The sequence below is a fragment of the Mesocricetus auratus genome, unplaced genomic scaffold (genome assembly GCF_017639785.1).
Source record: "Mesocricetus auratus isolate SY011 unplaced genomic scaffold, BCM_Maur_2.0 Super-Scaffold_100004, whole genome shotgun sequence".
Classification (NCBI taxonomy): domain Eukaryota; kingdom Metazoa; phylum Chordata; class Mammalia; order Rodentia; family Cricetidae; genus Mesocricetus; species Mesocricetus auratus.
In genome coordinates this window covers 7,606,202-7,612,201 of record NW_024429189.1, presented here as the reverse complement: position 1 = coordinate 7,612,201, position 6,000 = coordinate 7,606,202, and positions in this window count along the sequence as shown.

Genomic DNA, 6,000 nt, shown 5'->3' with positions numbered 1-6,000 from the left:
GAAGAAAAAGGATGAATCATCTAGAGAAAATGTCTCATAAAAAGAGTAAATTGGCCTAATGATATAGCATATTTCCATCAGGATAAAATTTCATAAATCTTCCCACATGTTTGTTTCTGCTGTTCGTTATAAGGCAAGTGTTCTTTTGTAGTTCCAGTTCAATTAAAAATTAAAAATCAAAACTGTCTTTGGAGTTGGAGCATGGCTCTCTCCTTCTCTAAGTTTACCAAGCATGCTTGTTAAAGGAAAATCCAAAATCTCTGTCTCATGTGAGAAGAGCAACCTGGTATAAGACAGAAGAAAAACCAAAATTAAGAGACTATCCTATGCCACTAATCTCATAATCCTTAGGTTTTATTTTAAATCTTTAAAACTTTTCTTAAGGTGTAAATATTATCGCAAATTTTATAAGATTAATATGTATATATATACATATACACTTTCTGTCATGATATTAATGGTTATATGGGGTACTAAAAATTCTAGAAAAAGGCTTAATCTAGCCTCCTGTATATGATTTCAGGTTTGAATCTGAATCAGGTAACTAGGAATTAAGTTTGTGTACCCCAGATGTACTTAACCAATTGTGTGTGGCCCTTTAACTCTCCAAGGTCTGCTGCATATGACATTTAAAAGTGAACTGTGACCATTCCTAACAGTGACCTTTGAAGTCTCCAAAAGAATGATGGGGCCCCACAACAGTGATTCCACCTGGATTGTGATAATGCCACTAAGCTGACAAACACCACCCAAAGATCAGCTTTGGACTACAAACCTCTCAGGACAATTTCATGGTGGCTATCTGAGATGGTCCAGCCTCATGCACTACTCCAGTCAGGACTTCAGATAAGCGCTACACTTTCCCATTACACAGAGACTGGCAACAAATGATACAGCTAGCTCTCCCAGGACTTGACCATTATCTATAGTTTTTTAAGTTGCTTGCTCTGTACTTCCTGTTTACTCGGGTAGTATTATATCCTTCTTGGGTCTCTGATAGAGTTAAAGACTAGAAAGTTATAGTTACAGTTTTCCAGGTGCCTCCTTATTGCAGTAGGTAGTGAGTCAGTCTCATAGTTACAGTTTTCCTTGTTACCAAATTCAAAAAAGAAACTCACAAATGAGGTGTAAAGTGTAGAAGGTTGAGATAATTAAAAGCCTAAGAAAATGCTTTGAGGTCTAAAAAATAGTTTTCAGTTGGTAATACGAGTTAGGATAGAAGGTGAATTAGGTACAAAACTTTGGACTCACTAAGTTACAATAGATAAAACAGTACTTTCTCCAGATTTGCTCAAATGCAAATGGACTGGATATTGTAAATGTAATTATTACCTGATAACTGTTCTTATTGTATATACTGTTACTACATTAGAGTTAAAACCCCTCCCTTTTATTTAGACAATACCTAATAATTTTCCTCATTGTATATAGTTTTACTGTGTTAACAGTTAAAAACCTTTCCCTTTTATTTAGACAAAAATGGGGAAATGTTGCGAAATGTTTACACCGTGAAGAAGTGTCTTTGCCAAGGTGCTTTCTGATTGGTTTAATAAAAAGCTGAATGGCCTAGCTAGGCAGGCAAAGGTTAGGTGGCACTTCTGCGGACAGAGAGAACTCTGGGAAGAAGAAAGGCAGAGTCAGTTAAGTATCTCTAGTGCTGGGACTAAAGGTGTGCACCACCACCGCCCAGCTTCTATGGCTAACTAGTGTGGCTTCTGGGATTAAAGGTGTGCACCACCATTGCCTGGCCTCTATGGCTAACTAGTGTTACTACTTTGCACTCTGATCTTCAGTCAAGCTTTATTTGTTAGATCATAAACGAAATGTCACCACACCTCAGTTTATCTTCTCTGGACAGACACACCCCAAGTTATGCTCTCATTAATGCTTCAAGTGCTGTTTTGTTTCTTTGTTTGGTTTTGTTGTTGTTTGGTTTTATGTTTTTGTTTTCCGAGACAGAGTCTCTCTGTGTAGCCCTGCCTGGTCTCAAACTCAGATATCCTTTACCTCTGCTTGCCAAGTGCTGGAATTAAAGGCATACATCATCATGCCCAGATCCTTAAAAACTTCTTAGTCTAGTCAAATTAAAAACTGAAATTAGCGGGCGGTGGTGGCGCACGCCTTTAATCCCAGCACTCCCAGGAGGCAGAGGCAGGCAGATCTCTGTGAGTTCGAGGCCAGGCTGGACCGACAGCCTCCAAAACAATACAGAGAAACCCTGTCTCGTAAAAACCAAAAAAAACCCCTGAAATTAGCTACCATAGTCTGCACCTTGTCAACTTGACCCCCAAACACATCACTCCAAACTATAAAACTGCATCCCTGGCCCCTAAAGTCCCATGACCATTTCATTATGGGGATACCTGCAAACTCTACTGCCAGCAGAGAAAGGAACCTCGAGAGGCAAGAAGGAAACTGGGTTCAGCATGACTTAGTTAGACAGGTTCAAATGCCTGTAGTGTGACCCCACGCAGTTTGTTGTAAGCATACTTAAGCACAGTACAATCTGCAGGCAGGGTGCAGGAGCATTCCTGGTGTATTAGAATCCCCTGTGCACAAGGAGGCATACTTGCATCAAAACTCAACTCAAAGTATATGGGCTACATGTATTAATTTAAGGGCCTATGGGAGGATCTGATATGGTCTTAGTCATAAAGATAGCATTGGGCTATTAGCCACCTCTGGTCCTGCTTGTGGGAGCTTGATATGGCCTGGCCCTTCAGATAACACAGATTACCAAGCTATTAATCATCTCCAATTTCTAGCCTTCTGGGTGGAAAAACAGATTATACATATTTTTCTTTGCAGAGACAACACTGCATGCTTGACGTTCTTGGCTTCCCTGCTGGTCTCTGGGCACAAGGGCCTTTATGCTCCCAACATTTCACCAAGCAAAAACGCATTTAGTCCATTTCTAAGAGACAGCAAAGTCTGAGAAGCACCCATTCTGTTTAACACCTAGAGTCTCCTTAACTCACTCCCGTTGGCAGTCACCTTCCAACAGGGAACCCGAGGCCCCAGTTTTTCAGGATTTTCTACTTAGTATTGAGCGTGCGCACATGTGCATACATGTTAAGGGCTGTGTGGAGGTGAGAGGAAACTTGGAGGAGTTTGTTCTTCACTTTGCATGGGTACTGGGGATCGAATTCAAGTCGTCAGGTGTGGCAGCCCCATCTTGCCAGCCCCATGAGGCTCCACCTTGTAAGGAACTCCCCTTTCAAATGAATCTGCGCTGCTATGCCCTGAATGGCTCAATGAGACTCTCCATCCAACTGGCTCTTATTCTTTGGGTATTGAACTCTAAGAGGTGCTGAGTCACCACTGTGACAGTGACCTCCTGCCATCCTTTTGAAGAGCTGTGGATATGTTCTCTTGTGCTCCCTTTGAACAGTGCTGTGATTTGGCCTTTCTGTTTTAAGCCATGTCAGCTCATGCATGATTTATGGAAGGTGTCTACTTGTTTTTACTATAGCATCAAATTGCCATCATACCATTTATGGCAACAGCTGTCATTCCTGGGTTTGACCTTCCGTTCAGGTAAGTGTAAGGCATGGACTCCTAAAGTGTCACAGAAAGGCAAATATCCTTGAAGGCTGTCCTGGAATGAGCTCTTGTAGACCAGGCTGCTCCAACTCACAGAGATCCGCCTGCCTCCGCCTCCGCCTCCGCCTCCGCCTCCGCCTCCGCCTCCACCTCTCGAGTTCCGGGATTAAAGGCGTGCCCACCACCACCCGGCTTTCTTTCTCTTCTTGAGCCTTGATTCTCCCTTGTGGATTTTATAATCAGCCTGTCAAGTTAAGCATATACATGCAGTGGACTTTTCACAAAAATTGCATAGAATCAATAGATCCTTCAGAGGCAAGCATACATCTTCGTGATTTTTGAGCTTCTAATACCACATCAGTGGGTATCTCTGTTGGACAGGGCCATCCTTAGCGCATTTCAGTAAATTCTTTCACCTTTTAATAAAAATTCTAATTCTACACTCTTATGCTGTTGCTTTCTGAGGTGTTTTATCTGTTTTCATGCTATGATAGGACTGGTTAGTTATTTCTCTGCCATGACTAGATGCCCGACGAGAAACAACTTGAGGAATGAAGAACGTGTTCTTGCTCAAGGTTGAGGAAATGCAGTACACGGTGGTGGGGTGGTGGCATGAGGCAGCTTACTTCCTCAGGCAGAACCCAGGAGACAGATGAATGGCTGCTGGTGCTCAGCTTGCTCTCTCCTTTCCATTCAATGAAGGACCCGAGCCCATGGGACAGTGTCACCAGTGTTCAGGGCCGCCTTCCTTCCTCCATCAAACCTCTCTGGAAATGCCCTTAAAGCAGGGGTTCTCAGCCTTCCTAATGCTGCAACCCCTTTAATGCAGTTCCTCATGCTGTGTGACCCCCAATTGTAAAATTATCCTGGTTGCAACTTCATAAATGCAATTTTGCCACTATCATGAATCATAATGTAAATACCTGTGTTTTCTGATGGTCTTAGGTGATCCCTGTGACCTGGCCATTGGACAGGTTGAGAAGTGCTGTCTTGGCGCATCCAGAAGGGTGTTTCCATGCTGGTTCTAAATCTAGTCAAGTTGACAATGAGTATGAACTGAAAATCCCACCTGTCAACCTGACACCTAAACACATAACTTTAGGAGGCTTTTTGAGATCATGTAGCTTCTGCTGGCCTTGAACTCACAATGATCCACCTGCTTCTATCTCCTGAGTGCTAAGATTAATGATATGTGCCACCATGCCCAGGTTCTAAACACATACTTTTAAAATCATAATATGTCATTCTTGAGCCATAAACTTCCATGTTTATCTAATAATACAAAATACATTTACTGTTCAAGAGCCCAAAGTCTCCTCTGAGACTCAGACAATCTGTTAATTGTGTGTGAAACTCTATGAAAGTAAAACACAAGTTATATATTCCCAATAGACAAAGAGTAAACATTTTTTCCAACATAATATTTTTATTTTGGAATTTCACATATGCATCCCATCACACACATTTCCAAGTCTTCCCAGGTCTGGCCCCCACCCTTGTGACCTCCTCTTGCCAAAAAAAAGGAAGAAAAAAACAAATAAACACATGTCCAATTTGTGTTGTCCATATACTTATTGGAGCATGGGATAACTCCCAATAGCTGGGCCCTTAAAGAAAACTGAGTCTTTCCCCACAACAACCCCACCAGAGGCCCTCAATTGTGGAGAGCTACACCTCAGCATCCCTCTGACAATTTTAAAGAGTTCTCTTAGATAGCTTCTTGTCTAGGCTGTTACTTTTTGGGGGGTGGAAGTCTTTTATGTCCCTCTTTTTCAACTATGAGTCATCAATGCCACTGCAAAAGTAGCTCCCTTGCCCTTTACAGTCAGAGAGAACACCAATCATGGGCTTCCACATGGATTCTGGTGACAGCATGGATCACAGACATCCACATGGTCTCCAGCATCCGTACATCCACAGATCTCAGCATGATCTCTGATGTAAGTACAGACCAGGGACAGCAACACAGCCCTCTGCCACAGCACAGGCCATAGACATCACCGTAGCCCTTGGTGGCAGCACAGTCCAAGGACATCAATTTGTTCCTTGCTGACAAACATCACCATGGGCCTCAGGCGAGAGTTCAGGCCCCCCATATCAACATGGCCCTGGTGGCAGCACCACCCAGGTACATCAACATCATGCTTCATGCAACAGCATAGATCACAGACATCCCATGGCCCTAAGTGGTAACAGGTTACCAACATCAACATGGCCCCAGCTGCAAGAGGATAATGAACCCCAACAAGCTCCTGGTTAGAATCCAGGCCACTCACATCAACATGGCCCCCAGTGGCAACCTGGACCATGAACCCTAGCTCACATGGCCTCCTGGAGTAGCACAGACTATGGAAGTCCACCTGGTTTCCAGCAGTAGCAAGGGCCTTGGACACCCACATGGCCTTCAGTGGCAGCTCAGCCCACAGATGTCCACATGAACATCTAATTTCAACATGG